Below are 16,347 nucleotides of genomic sequence, written 5' to 3'. Positions count from 1 at the left end.
AGCTTTAGTAGGACTTAGACTGATATAGTTGAATCCAAGAAACGGACGAGAATAAAGTTGAATGCAAGTTGAATATCAGAACATACAAGAATGCATTGCATTGCATGCATGCAGGCGCATTTGAAATGAACCTACTTACCTCGCTATAAATAGCCTGGGCGACTGCTAGAATTCATCCAATAAGAGATGAGAAGAATTGAAAGCATTCCCATTAGAAATGAGAACACACGAAGAATTCGAACAACAATGCCAACGGTCGTTACCACTCGCCTAGGGTGGCTCCTCAGACCATTCACCTTCCCAAAAACCGTCCAACTCCAAGCGAAACTTACTTGAGGATACCGTGGAGATTTTCCTTAATACTCTTAAAAAGTGGAGCATCAACACTTCCCGTCTTCCAATTCCCTTTCCTTGTCCCTGGTGCGCGGTGGAGATGGGAGCGGCCGGCAATGGACGGCTGCCATGGTGGTGAGAATCTGGTTCAGGTGGAATTGGTTCTATTCCCAATTATCGATTCCTAGGTAACTTGGGCTTAGACAATCAGCACATCACATGGCGAAAATCCAGTCTGCAATCCGCTAAAATCACCGTCTCCTAACGAAGCGAAGCGAAGCGAAAAACGTACCTCAACTTTAGACAGCTGTTAAAATAACAGGATTTGCTCTAGGAACGAGATTTTTTCAGCGAAGTCATCTTAAGATGTCTCCTACACAACCCTTTTAACAAAATTCAGTTTAATTGAGAAGAATCTAAGAAATTGTGAAAACCGTAAAAAATCACTTTGACCCAATCTCACCCCCCAGACCCAATGTCACCCCCACTGACGGTAGTAAAAAATACCGCAGCTCTGTGTTCGCAAGACACTGACCTATCTGAAGTAAAAAATAGTTCTAGTACTTGTACTTGTACTTATACTTACTACGTACTTTTTAAGAATTTCAAGTAAATCTAGTTTCTGATGTATTTTACTTCAAGCTTCACAAGTAATTCAAGCATTTCAATAATTTAAAAATATCAGGGATTTAAAAAAAATCTCCGTCACAATGTCTTCATGAAAACAACGAGCTATCACATTCCCTCCTAACCGGGGTGACATTGATAGGATTTCAATTTATTTTTGAAATATTTTCCAACTTGTATGGTTTGTCTCAAGATTATTATTTTCAAAACATGTACTGGGGTTATTATTATTAAAACATGTACTATGGCTCACTTCACTGCAAAAATTGTTGTAAAACGCCTGCGTGTAATAATGGTTTGTGTAATCAATTTTATGTAATATTACATAGTTTTCATGGAACACATTTTGTATTTTTGCCTAACACCAATTACGCCTAAATTGTGTAATATTAACAACCTTTTTAATTAATATTCCATACGCGTGTTTCCTCATATTTAGCTGTCAAATTTTTCCACCATCAGCAATCAAAACAAAGCGTACCAAGTCGGCCGGCTTCAAGGAGGCGATCCAGCAGATCGAGGACTTTATCGCCAACCCGGAGTACTCTGCGCAACTGTTCACGGGCGAATTTGACAACCGTCCCGAAACGGACGTCGAGTTCAACAAGCTGCGCGGGACGGAACAGGATAAGAGAGAGGACGGCCAGGAGGGCTAGAGCGTGAACAACACGACGACGTTGAGTGCGCTGGAAAAGGCCTAACGACGAGGACGGTGCGGTTTCAGTGCGTTGGTCAATCGTCAACTAACTCACCGGGCGGGACTGTTTTTCGAGAACGAACTGGAACGGAATGGCCGAAGATCCGGCGTTGCATAAAATGGCTCACTGCTTCGGGCGTAAGCTGTGATAGTTCCCCGCCGCCGTTACTAATCATGGATCTGCTGCGGCATCACTCGGAGTTCGAGCAGCTCGATCGTTCCGGTCTGTAGGTGAACTCCACCGTCCACACGCTGGAGTATTCCGACGCCAACGATGTAATCAGTTTGGCGCAGTTTAGGCGCTTTTCACAAAAGTGCTTCACCCGACTTTGGGACGCCCCGTACACGATCCAAGGCCCCCTGACCTGGCGACGGTTCCATCGCCTGGCCGGACGAGGCACAGGCCAATGCGAACCTAAACCCGTACCAAACTGACCCTGCCCCGTACGCCATCCAATACTGGGACAAACTTCTGCTTGAGCCGTACTCAAACGCGCGGGACATTGCGCAAAAGTCTTCCGCCATGAAAAAAGTGTAACCAATGGTTAGGTTAGCTTCAAGAGTGGTGAGACTGTTGTTCCGCGACGTGTAAATTAGCATGCCGAAAGGGAACCCTGTGAAAGCTGGAGAGCGGAACATCCCCACTCGAGTAGCGGTCCAACGCCAATGGACGCTACCAACGCTGCACGCTGGAGTAGTTGCGCTAGTCACCACCAGAAAGCGCCACGAGAAGGACAATGGATTCGCTAGGGCGAAATAGGATGAGAACGGGGCGAAACGGGAAGGATGGATGAGGTTGAGGATCGCTGGAGAATCTGCGCCATTGGATCGGTCACTTGCCTGGTTATTGAAGAAGTTGACGGTCGAACCAGCTACGTTCGCCGTCACGTAAAAGTGAAACCTGTTCACAGTGTGTGAGGTGAAACCGGTGCAGAAGACCGGAGGAAAGGGTCCGTCGATCGGAAGATCCGGACGAGCTGCAGGAGAACCTGCACAGAAACTGGACAACCAGGTAGAGGACGATCCCAAAACAACAAATCCCCGAATCAGCCAACCCATCTCCTTTCCGCCATCTTCTAACGCTGCCCCATTGTGCCCTACAGACCCCTCGGTGTGTACGCTTCGCGTACCGGCCGGCAAGCCCAACCCTGGGTGCCGGAAGCCCGTGTGACCCACACGATACCCGCAGTATCCCCTCAGCGATCGTCACGCCAGACGATCGCAGCTTTACATCGTTCCGGTGTGGGAACTGCCGGTCGCGACGCCGCCATCTTGTTCCGAGGAACATCCCTGTCGCGACCATAACCGCCACCGAATCTGCCAACCGTTACAACCCGTCGACGCCGGAAACCAGGCAATCCGGTGGACTTGTCCACCGAAGTCCTGGGTCCGTCAACAAACCCAGGAGCGTCGAGGCAGAAGGCGAGGAGAGGGTCCGAGTACGAGCTGAAGCAGCTGACCGTCAAGCACGAGCGAAGAGCAGAAGAAGGCGTTCCGCTCCGGTGGAGTGTGTCCCGGATGCGAGGAGGCGACAACGACGGCGAGTAGCAGAAGCCGACGAGAACGAGCAGCGGCAGCAGTGACAGTTCCGGAAAGGGGCCCCAAGGAAGAAGGAAGAAGAGGACGTGTGAGGTAGGACTATAGGATAAGGAAGTGGGAAGGACAAGGAAGTGCAGCTTGAGTCTGCCGAAATAAACTGTCACGCGAGTACCGGAATAAAGTGGGTGTTTTGTTTCAAAGGTATAAGCAGGTGTTTCCCTTTTGTGCCGAATTCGGATTAACAGGCAGACCCTGAGGTTTTTAGTAAGGGAGGTCTCATCATTGCTGGAGTTAGCCAGCCATATGTTATAAAAGTTTGTGTCGAACTGCCCAATAAGTTGAACCCGGATAAAATGCTTTGTTTTGTTGTCTTTTTAAGGTTTAAATTTTGTGTGAGCGATGTTTAGATGGATTTTTAAACCTGGATGTTGTTCTAGGTCGCTCCAACCTCCAAGGCCAACGCCTTCGTCAACAAAACCAGGGCCATCGAGGACATTGCGAACACGTCATCGTCGAAGCGCAAGCGAATACAAATATCCGGCGACGTGTAGACGCTACACCTGTACATCTTCTCGCGGTGCGTCGCAACGTGCCCGTGTCACACCTGTTGAATCGCCCCGAAGCAGTGGCGCGTCCTTTCACGCCCGGAATCAACATATCGAGCGTGTCGAACGCGCTTCGCAACATTCAGACCTCAAATCTGAAGTTCCTTCCTCGGGCTCGGCATCATGGGCTGCGGTATCGTAAAGAACCTGCTCAACTCGGGCCACTCGGTTGTAGTGGAACCGCACCGCCACCAAGTGCCGCAAGTTCAGGAGGCGGGCGCCGAGGACGCTGACACGCCTTCGGATGTGATCGAGTTTACGGACGGGACGAACTCGTGCGTGTCGGATCTGCAAGAAGCGAAGGATGTAAGGCACTTCCTTGAGTGATTTCTGGAATATGATCTCACTTTTGTTGTTACAAATTACAGCTGGTGTTCGGCAATTGTTGCGTCTTGTCGGCCAATCTCGTCGGCAAGGGCTTCGTCCAAATGACCGGCGACGACCCGGAAAAGTCGCAGGACATCGCCAAACAGATCATTTCCAAAGAGGCTGGTACCTGGATCCAAAAGTAAGCGTGAAACGCGGACCTCGCTACAGCCCAGATTCTAATTAGTTTCTTTTGTCTCGGCCAAACCAGACAGTGCCATCTCGCGCAACACGTTCTACCTCGGTGACATGGTCAACGTGACCATGATGGACCTGGTGCAGATGATCCACGGCGTGACGCTGGCCGGCATCGCGAAGGGTCTGTAAGTTTCGGTGATGCAGCATGCGGCAGCCGCAGCTGCGAATGGAAGTTGCATCGACCCTCAGGACGGTCTCTTCTGCTCGAGGACACCCAGAATCACATGACCTGAACCTTCTGCTGCGTGGTCTCACCATCCACATCGTGTTGATTTCCCCCAGGATCAGCACGGACCTGGAACGGGAAACGGTGGATTCGAGTTCGGCAATTACGTCATCTAGAAGTACTTCGCCGAACGGAAGCAAACCTTCACTCTCAGCTGCCTTCGATAGCCCTAGAAAGCATTCCGCCGATCCAGCAGCAAATCGTTCGCGAGCAGCGAAAAAGAACATCAAAGATCCGGAAAGCGTTGAAGATCCGGCCCACAATGGAACATTAAAATGATTGTTCAAAAATAACGCAAAAATGTAAAAAGACAATAATTAAGTAATTAATTTCAAGTGTTAAAGAGAAAATTATAAGCAATATCGAGAATAAAAATTTCGTTTGTTTATGTTTGACATGACATTTCAAGGTAGAAACCAATTCGATATCTACCCCTGGTCCCAAAAATGGGCTCTGTGTAATATTACACATTTTTGGGTGTACATTCATGGATGTAATTTTAAGCGGTTTTTTTCACAAAGGTGATGTGCATGCTTTTTGATGCGATTTTACCATCGGATTTTTTTCTGTGTTCTTGTTGAGCTATTTATTACTCGATTACAGTTGAAAACGCTTTAAATGAGCTGTAATCGAATGTCAAAGTGCTGAAATGGCAACATTAGAGGCACGCTGGAATTAGATGCTGATCCCCTACGTTAAAAATTTTTATTTTGAATTTCAGGGTGTTGATAGTCACGTTTTTCTTGATAAAATCAGATTCAAAGTCTTCGAATTTTATTTTTAGGTCAAATGGACCACACTAAGGTTCCCTGGGCCTTGTAAAGTCAAGGGGCATGATTTGATCCTAGTGCATTAGTTAAAATTTAGGTATACATTCTTTTTTAAAAGCACTATGGACACCACTTCATGCTACGAGAACTCGCTTTGTCGCAGCCCCAGGGCTTAAGCGTTGACCGATAAGCTGTCTTCGTGAACTAGGTAGTTCTCCGATAGTGAAAATATCACAATTGCACAAGGCACCGCTGCTTCTGTGACTATTTCACTATCACAATGTGGGATTTAGGTGGGACTTCAGGATAGTACAATTGATTTGTTGCTTAGCATTAGCATTTAAAATAAATCTGTATGCTTTCCAAATCTATTTGATGATAAATTTAGTTGCAATTGTTAAGTTAGAGTAATGCTGTCAATAAACTTTGATTGATGTAGAATACTAGGCATTCTTTTATGTCAAATTGTCCATAGAGTCTCGATCAATCAATAATGTAATGATATCGGACAAAATTCGTTGATCTGTTGAACTAACGGTTTTCGGATTATGGTTGTATTGACCATTGTTGCGAATCGAGGAACTACGGATCTTTTGACGTAAATGGTCATTTCTTTTTCAAATCGCGATTTCTATCCTATTTGTATTTCAGTTCACAAATTTTTATTGTTTTTTTGATAGAAGTAGTACTACAACAGTTAAAGGAACGTTTAGTTTTGAACATTAAGTTTAGAGGATTTCAGATTAAAATTTAGATTTTCAATCCAAAGTAGTTAGCAAATGAATATTTGGACTTAAATGAATAATTGAATAAGTTGGACTTATGAATAACACACAACTGTGCATTTATTCTAGAGTCAGATCCATACAGCGTCAGTGTTTATTTGGTCGAAGTGTACTAATTGATTGGCAGATCTGATTCTAGTTGTAATGTACGACAAGACTACTGACGGACGTGACGGGACGAGGGCCCAGTTTAGAGGTTTCAACATCAACGATGTGCGGCTGGACCACCATCCCAAAAAAAAAAAATCAAATGGACCACACTAAGGTTGATGATATACATTGTAATAAAAAAATCAATGTTTATATTTAGTAAAGGCCGTTGCAAATACTTTTCAAAGTTAAAATATTTCAAGTACTTCCAGTATTTCAGGTATTACAAGTATTTCAAGTTTTTTAAGTATTTCGAGTTTTTTTTTATGCTTAACAAGTATTGCAATTGTTTTTTAAGTGCTTCAAGTATTTTATTTGTTTTTTTTTTATTATTTCATGAACTATCTCAAGTTTTTTTTAAATAGTTTGAGAGGTATTCCAAGTTTTTAAAGTTCTTATTTTTTAAGTTTTCAAATGTGTCACTCTCCACCAACTCACACAGCAGTTGCCCGACCCCTCTTGGACATTCGTGATACTTCGCGCTAAGGGGTAATTTTGGTTCCTGTTCACGAGCCTGAGGTCCATTTTTCAATATCTCTTGATGGTGGGGCGGTACGATCCCTTTCATTTTTCTGGATTTATACTTTGACAAGTTTTTAGTGATTTGTAGCTCGAAACCGAGCAGAAACTTGCAATAGAGACCACAAAAGACCCGAAGGTCGGTTATGTGGATGGTTTGATTTTTTTTAGCTCGAAACCATGAAAAGATAGAAATTTGGTGTCAAAGAGACTTTTGTGTAAATTTGGACGCTCGACATGATGGCGTACTCGAATTAAAAAATACGTAAACGTATCTTTCATAAAAAAATAAATACTAGTTTTAAAATCACCGCTATTTCCCGTTACTAAACTGTCAATTGTCTGATTGTTGAATAGTCCAACAAATATTTTTTTGAAAAAGATCTAGAGTTTTTTTTTAAAGGTCCTATAATCATATGAAACACAATAGCTTATTGGACATTTTCAAAACAAAAATCTCTATAGATATCTTAAAACGAATGCTTAATTCGGAGGATCGAGGGTGACTCCGTACTAAAAAGATGGAGGGTGAGATCGCAGAGAGTAACTAATCCACCTTTCCATGTTTTCGGCTCAAATCTCTCTTTTGATTCTTTGATATTCTGCCAAACGACACTGTCTGCCCTTTGACCTTTTCTTCCGAAAATTATTCTGCCAAATGACACATTAAGCTGGTTGACATTCTGCCAAACGACCGTTCTGCCATTTGTCCTATTCTGCTGAATAGTTTTCTGCCAAATAATTTTCTGCCAAACGACTTTTGCTGCCGGATAGCATTCTGCCAATTAACCTTTTCTGCCATTTGTTTTTCTGCCATTTAGCGTGCTGCCGAAAGTCATTCCGCCGAACGATTTTCTACCAGATAGGTTTTTCTCAGTAACTGATAATAGTGGCTGTCAAATACGTGTTCTTATTTTATACGTCTTACTTACATCGGTCTTCCCCAAATATTTTAGTAGTGAGGTCCAAAAGTATGCTGGGATAAAGTGAACTAAAACTGCCGATAATTTGTATAACTTGAGGCTAGACAGGAACTTGAGATGGGGGTACCTGCAAAAGAAAACATTTGAATGATTTCTAAATTCGACAAGAAGCTTATAACATAGAGCCTATATGGAAAAGCAAAATGTTGCTCAATACCTTGCAAGAGTAAGGTTGGAACAAGCGGCGAAACTCTTTACACCAGAGCCTCGGCTTAAAACTTCAAACCCCGCATAATCAAAAACTGTTCAAAATTTTCCATAGTTTCAGAAGAAAAAATACTGTAATACCAAAATAATATAATAATATAATTTTCCGAAAGATCTCGCCGAGACATGAAAAAATTGCGTGCAAAATTTCCTGACAATCAGCATAGGAAAGAACATTTCTTTCCACCGTAAACTCAAACCCGTGATCTTCGACTATGCCATCGCCGGAAACACCCTTGACAACAAATTGTGTTTCACTATCCACCTCCATTACATCGTGTCCAGAGCCAATCGACAGCTTGGATTCATCTTTAGAATCGCTGATGACTGCCGAGATGTCGCCTACGCTCACTGTACTGCGCGCTGGTAAGATCCATCCTCGAGTTCTGCTCCGTAGTGAGGTGGCTGTACCATAGCACTTGGACTGCTAAAATCGAATCGGTTCAGCGAAAATTCACTCGGCTCGCCCTTCGCCGTGCAAGGAATCCTGCCGGTTGGAACACGTACGAAGAACCTTGTCGTGATTTGCAGCTAGAGACTCTCGAGCAAAGGCGGCACGTCTCACAAGCAACGTTTGTTGCCAAAGTACTGGCCGGTCAAATTGACACTCCTTGGATTCGCGCGCAAATTCAAATCTACACACCTGATCAGCCACTTCGTCAACGTCAATATCTACAACTTGCTCACCGCAACACCAACTATAGACAGCACGAACCAATTCGTTTCATGTGTAGCCGATTCGAAAATTCGCTCAAATTATTCGCTCTATAGCATTGCCTTGGCGTTCTCGATTGCGAGATTCCTACTCGAAACTAGGTGTTCGAAGGCTTGATTGTTGAGGCAATTGCAAACCTCTTTTACACCTTAGCTTCCATCCACCCCGGGATTCGAACTGACGACCTTTGGATTGTTAGTCCAACTGCCTACGAGCGACTCCACCGAGGCAGGACCCAGGGAGACGACTCCTACACCTAGACTGAGCTAACGACCTAACCTTTTTAGGTTAGTCCGGGGCCAACATTTACTTCCCGTCCGACGGAAGGCATGATCAGACAAATCTCGTCTCGACAAATGCCACCGGGACCGTCTGGGATCGAACCCAGGCCGACTGGGTAAGAGGCAACCACGCTTACCCCTACACCACGGTCCCGGGTGTAGCCGATTCAACGTATCTCGAATAAAATTATATGATGATTTGCATTGTCAAAACCATGTAGTTACAATAGATATAATATCTATAGTTAGTTTATGGTTGTTTTTTTTTAAACTTCATTAGAATGACGATAAAGCTACCGTAGATTTCATGGTAACAGCAAATTTCATGGTTTTGTTATTGGAATTGTTATAAATTTTAAACAATAGAACTACCATCAAATTCATGATTACAGCAAATATTATGGTTCTGTTAGGCCGATGCAAATATTTAAAAAAGTTTTTGTCCCTCGGCCCTGGCCGAGGTCAAGGGGGGGGCAAAAAAATAAAAAAATATAAAAATTTTAATAACAAGCCATAGTCTTCACATTTAAATGAAAAAAGTGTTTTAAAATGCATTTTACACTAGTTCAGTTGTTTTGCAATCATTAGTTTTCAAAAAATCTAAGATCTGACAAAAACAAAAATTGTATCGAAAAAAAAGATTTTGCATCGAAAATTTTCTAAAAATCTTAAGATTTTTTTATAAACCCAAACATGCTAAAAATGATTTTAAACGCAGGAGAATGTATTTTAATTTGATTTCAGTTGGTTGCACTTGAATTTTCATTGAAATTTTGAAGTTTATTGTAAAAATATTTTTTTTGCCCCCTGATTTTTCGGGCCAATTTTTTGAAGGGGGGGGTGACAAAAACTTTTAAAAATATTTGTACCAGCCTTATTGGAAATCTCATAATGCATTTTTTCCAATTATTTTTTACAGTAAGTTTCATTGTAGTGTTATACCTAGTTGCGTAGTGTAAGGTTTATTTTTAAATATTGCGAATCTTGTAATTAAAGTATTGAAAACCGAGTAACCGAGCTCGTATAATAAAATATATTATAAATTACAATTATAATATTAAAGCATCGGGACTGGCAACACCAGCCAGCAACAGTCAACTGTTCGGAGCTCCTCAAACTTTTCGATTTTTTCGCCGTAATTAACAGTGTTTACCCGCGAGTTTGCTGCTCCAGCATACCAAGGGCCGGCCGTGGCCGTGGCAGTTCGAGTGCGGCCTCGAAAAACCCGCGAAGTTCATCTACCGGCAGAGTGCAGAAAGGTAAACACACCAACGCCGCATCGACCGCCATCGCGCACGGGAGCGTGCCCGGTGACGTCACCGATCCTTCTTTTTTACACGTGTCATACCGTCCACGTGAGTCCCCAGTACGGACGAGACAATCGACCCGGGCATCCGGAAGCACTTCCGACCAGCAGCAGCAGCAGCAGCAGTCCACCAGCACTACGACAACAACCACTTCCAACGTTCCCACCAGCAACGAATTTGAGATGCTGAGTGGAGAAGAAAACAACACCGCCAGTGACAGCAGCAGTGCTGGCGACGACGATGACGATGATGAACTTGCGCGCAAGCAAGAAAGCAGAAAAAGTGTAACTCTCCGAAGGAACGACGACCACCTCAATTTTTGTTTTGGATACGTTGGCGGACGATGTTGACGAGTTGCTTGAGGGACTCCAATATTGTCTTAAAATTAGTAAAACTTCGGTGCAAGTGATTACGCATAAAAACAGAATTTCGACTTGGTGGTGAAGAAGTTGAAGTTGCGAAACTTCAAATTCTTCACATTTGACCCACAGAGAAGGTCCCAGTGAAGATCGTCCTTCAGGGATATCCGGACCGCCCGATCTCCGACCTGGAAGAACACCTATCGGGCGTCAAGGTTAAGCCTCGAGAGGTTAAGGTGCTCTCGAAATCGACAACGGTGACAGGTACGTACACATTGTACCTCCTGTACTTCGATCGTGGGTCGGTAAAAATCCAGGACCTACGGCGGATCAAAGCACTGGACGGCTTCTTCGTTACGTGGCGATTCTACACGAAGAATCCGACCGACGCAGCGCAATGCCACCGCTGTCAAAAATTCGGACACGGTTCAAGAAACTGTAATCTTCCGCCCCGGTGCGTAAAGTGCGGTGAGAACCACTTCACCGAAAGGTGCAATCTTCCGCGGAAAGACCAGCTGGGGGAAAACGCCCAGCAGCACAAAGCGCGCGTCAAGTGCGCGAACTGTGGTGGAAACCACACGGCGAATTTCCGTGGCTGTGCCGCGCGGAAAAAGTACCTCGAGGAGCAGGACAAGAAGAAGAAAGCGCCAGCGTCCCGCCAACCTCCAAAGACTTCGAGCACGAACGCTGCAGCAGCTGGCGGCGGAGCGGTTCCATCGACCAACCCAGCGTTCCCTCCCGGTTGGGGAGGTTCGTACGCTAGAGTAGCCGCTTCTGGGAGCGGTACTTCACCGGGACAAGCAGACGTTACCGGAGATGATCTCTTCACGCTTCCCGAGTTTTTCGCTCTTGCTGGAGAGATGCTCACGCGCTTTCGTGCCTGCCGGAACAAGGCAGAACAATTCCAAGCTCTGAGTGAGCTTATGATGAAGTATATCTACAACGGATAAGCTGCCTTGTGCAGCGAAGTTTTCGACGTCAAAAGACAAAACAAACTGTGATCTAGTTTTAAGCTTTTCTATCTCTATCCTTTTCCTTAGCAAATTTAAAAGGTTTTTTTAAAATAATTTTTCCTTCTGTTGGCAAATCCATTGTTAGAATATCCAATTACATCAAAATGAACTATAGTACAAATCATAGTTGAAAGGTACTCCAAAACTCTATTAGGTTATAAGAATTACGAAATTGTGAATTGATTATTTACTAATAAAAACTAATTGAATTGAAAAAAAAAAATAATATTAAAGCACTTAAATATTAAAATACTTGAATGTTAAAATATTAAACTATTTTCATTTAAAAAAATATTGAAATACTAAAAAACTAAACTATTTTCATATAAAAATATTGAAATATTAAAATATCAAAACATTGAAATATTTAAAAAAAATATTACAATATCAAAAGAGTCGAAAATACAAATATTTCGATAATAAAATATTCGTAAAATTATACTACATATATGGCAACATAAAAATATTAGATTTTTCGAAATTTTAACATTTTAGGATTAAATGTTTTTGATTGCTTCTACACATTGTGAAGTTTTGATACTCGGACACTTTTTTTTATTACACTAACATTTAAAAATTTAAACATTTAAACATTTAAACATTTAAACATTTAGACACGGGATTTGTGCATTATCCATCGTCGTCGCCGTCGTTTGTAGTGTTTGTGTATGGTTGTGTTTTGGAATTTCTTCCAAATCGATTTGGCCAGTCGCGTTCGATTGTTTATGCCGCTCACACGTTCCGTCGTCGTCGTTTGAAGTAGAGACCCTAAATAGGGAGACTGGTCTAAGCTGGCTAAATCGATCTGGCAACGTATGTTTTGAGCTTGGCAACACTGATAAGTTTTGCTGGGCATAAAGGCAAATGCTCGTTTGGATACGTCAAACTCGTGTCTGTTTGGGTACGTCAAATTCACTTCGACCAGTCTCCTATTAAGGATCTCTAGTTTGAAGTGTATCCCGCCTATAGCGTCCATTTTCCCGGGGTTATAAAATTCCCGGGAGATGGGAAATTTTCAACAAATTTCCTGGGAAATTTTCAACAAAGGAGAATGGGCAAATTTTGTCCAAGGATGTACACGAACAGGACCATCTTTTTCGAAAGATCTCGCCGAGACATGAAAAAAGTCTTCTGGACCAACTCTCTAAACCCCGGGGTTCAAAAGTTACATGCTGTTGAAGTTTGAGCATTTTGGGTTAAAATGTACAAAAAATCGAATTTTTGCTATTTCTAAAATCATTTATAAAATCTCTGTTTCATTATGGATTTCGATTTTCTTGACTTCATTCGACGCGTATCAGCAAAAACTATGAGTTCTGATATGTCTTAGCATGATTGAAACATGATTTCTTTTGTTTTATCCGTTTGAACCGTTTGTGCAAGATGCATCCCATAGAAACAAGTCGAAACTTCAAGGTTTTGAAACCGGCTCCGACCCAGACTGCTTCAGTGAGTATGGAAGGCTTCAGTGCAATGTTGTAACAACTTATTGGGATGGTCTGAGTCATCCGAGAACTCCTTGGAGTTAAGACCGGTGAGTCTACCGCCGTAACAAGCAAGATGTCGGCGGTTTTTGACCACGGATCATACCCGCATGGCTTCAGTGAGTATGGTAGACTACTATGCTGATGTGTTGGAGTGTCCTGGGTTCTCCTAGGACTCCCTGGAGTTAAGATCTGTGGGTCTACTACCGTAACAATCCAAATGTCGACCGGTTTTGACAACGGAACATACCCGCATAGCTTCAGTGAGTGTGGTAGACTACTTTGCTAATGTGTTAGGATGTCCTGGGTCATCCAAGGACTCCCTGGAGTTATGATCTGTGGAGCTACAGCCGTAACAAGCAAGAGGTCGACGGTTTTTGACCCCGGAACAAACACGCATAGCTTCAGACAGTATGGTAGACTGCTTTGTTAATGTGTTGGGATGTCTTTGGTCATCCTAGGACTCCCTGGAGTTTAGATATTTGGGTCACTGTAACAAGAAAAAGGTCGATGATTTTTAACCGCGCATCATAACCGCAAAGATTCAGTGAGTATGGCAGACTGTATTGCTGTTATGTTGGGATGTTCTGGACCATTCCAGGGAGTCCTTGTAACAGCCGTAGACCTACAGATCATAACTCCAGGGAGTCCTTCGATGACCCAGGACATCCTAACACATTAGCAAAGTAGTCTACCACACTCACTGAAGCTATGCGGGTATGTTCCGTTGTCAAAACCGGTCGACATTTGGATTGTTACGGTAGTAGACCCACAGATCTTAACTCCAGGGAGTCCTAGGAGAACCCAGGACACTCCAACACATCAGCATAGTAGTCTACCATACTCACTGAAGCCATGCGGGTATGATCCGTGGTCAAAAACCGCCGACATCTTGCTTGTTACGGCGGTAGACTCACCGGTCTTAACTCCAAGGAGTTCTCGGATGACTCAGACCATCCCAATAAGTTGTTGCAACATTGCACTGAAGCCTTCCATACTCACTGAAGCAGTCTGGGTCGGATCCGGTTTCAAAACCTTGTAGTTTCGACTTGTTTCTATGAGATGCCTCTTGCACAAACGGTTCAAACGGATAAAAACAAGAGAAATCATGTTTCAATCATGCTAAGACATATCAAACTCATAGTTTTTGCTGATACGCGTCGAATGAAGTCAAGAAAATCGAAATCCATAATGAAACAGAGATTTTATGAATGATTTTAGAAATAGCAAAAAATCGATATTTTGTACATTTTAATCCAAAATGCTCAAACTTCAACAACTTGTAACTTTTGAACCCCGGGGTTTATAGAGTTGGTCCAGAAGAATTTTTTTAATGTCTCGGCGAGATCTTTCGAAAAAGTTGGTCCCGTTCGTGTACATCCTTGGACCAGCTCCCATACAAATTTGCCCATTCTCCTTTCCTGGGAAATTTTCAACAAATTTCCCGGGAAATTTGAAATTCAATGAAAATTATTCTGATCAAGCTTCTGATCAATATTTGGCAACAGAATTGTATAGAACAGCAACTTTAATAGGTAGTCCAAATGAGTGCGAGGATCAATTAATGGCTTGACTGCTTGTAAAAAATCATGCAACTTTGAAAAAAGTCTTATTTTTATGCTGTTTTTCAAATCGTACCAAATCAAAAAGAAATAGTATTGTTTTTTTTGTTAAGAAATATTTTTTACTCGAAGTGTTTGGATAGTGAAAATCTATGCTCCACAAGAATAAAATTGCTTTTAATTTGTCTCAGTGATCATAAAATTGAAATGGAAAAAATCATGCAGAAATAATGTTGTTCATGACAAATAACTTATTCCAGAAATAGTACTTTCAACTTGTAAATAAATAGATAATTATAATCACAAATACCAACAAACTTACTGATTAGATTTTACTTCCCATCAGTCCGCAGTTTTACTACGATATTTTTATTACGAAACGCATTTTTCTTCATTATATCGCGTTATTTCGCCTGTCGAAACACTTGCGCTTCCGTGAATAGTGGAGTTTAGTGCAATAATTGTGATATTGTGACTTAATTCGTGTAATTAATATTATATTCGCGCCGTTGTTTTCGTCGTCCTCGCGAAGCATTGTAGCCTAATAACACTGCACTCGTTACCCGTAGTTGCGCCACCTCACGCGCACTAGTGAAGCAGTGCCGTTGCAGTGTGTGTTCTGTTTACCCTTCTCAACTACCCAGTCGAAAGAACGGGCCAAAAGCGGGTCAAAAGCGTTCCTTGTTTTTAAACGATTTTCGGACAAATTTCGGATCGAAGATGCCTAAATCTGGAAAGATTGAGGTGCTTGCGTGCTGTGATGCCGGTTCTCGTGGAACGAAGATTAGTTGTGAATTCTGCGCCAAGAGCTGGCATATAAAGTGCGCCAATATTACTGCGAACGCACTCAAAACACTTCGCGACACTGGTGGTGCGTGTTGGCTTTGCCCGACGTGCAGATCACCAGATGGAAGACAACCTGCTTCGAGTGATACCAGCAAACTGATCTTCCAGCGTGTCACATCTGCGCTGTTGCTAATCGGGAATTTGACGGATACAATGCGAGTCTTCTGTCGGGTGTATTCTGCATCGCACCCGACGCCCGCTGCTCTTGATCCTGACCTCTGACACCTTTCACGCCAATCTGAGCAATCTCTTTGACTCGATTCTTGGTGACGGTAACAAAAGGCCCCGTACGAGCAGCTTGACCAGGCCATCTGAAGTTCAACCCGAGACAATTCTGAGAGTTGACGTTCCGGTTGACCAAACTATCGAGTCAAACATTACAGTTCCTCCCGTTTCAGACGCTGCTGGCACTTTCCCGACGGCCACACCAGAGAATTTGGCCGCTGTCGCTACCACTCAGTCGGCCGCGACTCTGCTGCCCGCCGCTGTACTCGGCGTTTCTCCTTCGGCTTCCCAGCAATTGGCAGCCACCGTTGCCGCTGCCACCGCCGCCGCCTCGCCAGTCAGTCCGCTGGCTACCTCTCAGCAGCTCGGCGCTTCTCAGCCGGCCGGTTTCCAGCAATCCCCAACCGCCGAAACCAATCCGCAAGTAGCCGACGTCGCAGCAATTTCGCCTACAATTCAGTCCGGCGTACCACCGCTCCCCTCAGCAAGTAGCCGACCTGTAGCAGATGGATTTGTCGCCCCCGCAGGTTCTGCAGCCGCTGCGAATCAT

The 16,347-nt window shown here is 43.5% G+C and overlaps 1 pseudogene; it reads left to right on the top strand.

The window, feature by feature from the left end:
- Window positions 1–1,322: 1,322 nt before the first annotated feature.
- Window positions 1,323–4,495, top strand: LOC119769051 (annotated as a pseudogene).
- The last annotated feature ends 11,852 nt before the right edge of the window (window positions 4,496–16,347 follow it).

This window comes from Culex quinquefasciatus, chromosome 3 (genome assembly GCF_015732765.1).
Source record: "Culex quinquefasciatus strain JHB chromosome 3, VPISU_Cqui_1.0_pri_paternal, whole genome shotgun sequence".
NCBI lineage: Eukaryota > Metazoa > Arthropoda > Insecta > Diptera > Culicidae > Culex > Culex quinquefasciatus.
The sequence above is the reverse complement of the archived record's forward strand: the minus strand, read 5'-3'. Positions and strand labels throughout refer to the sequence as shown.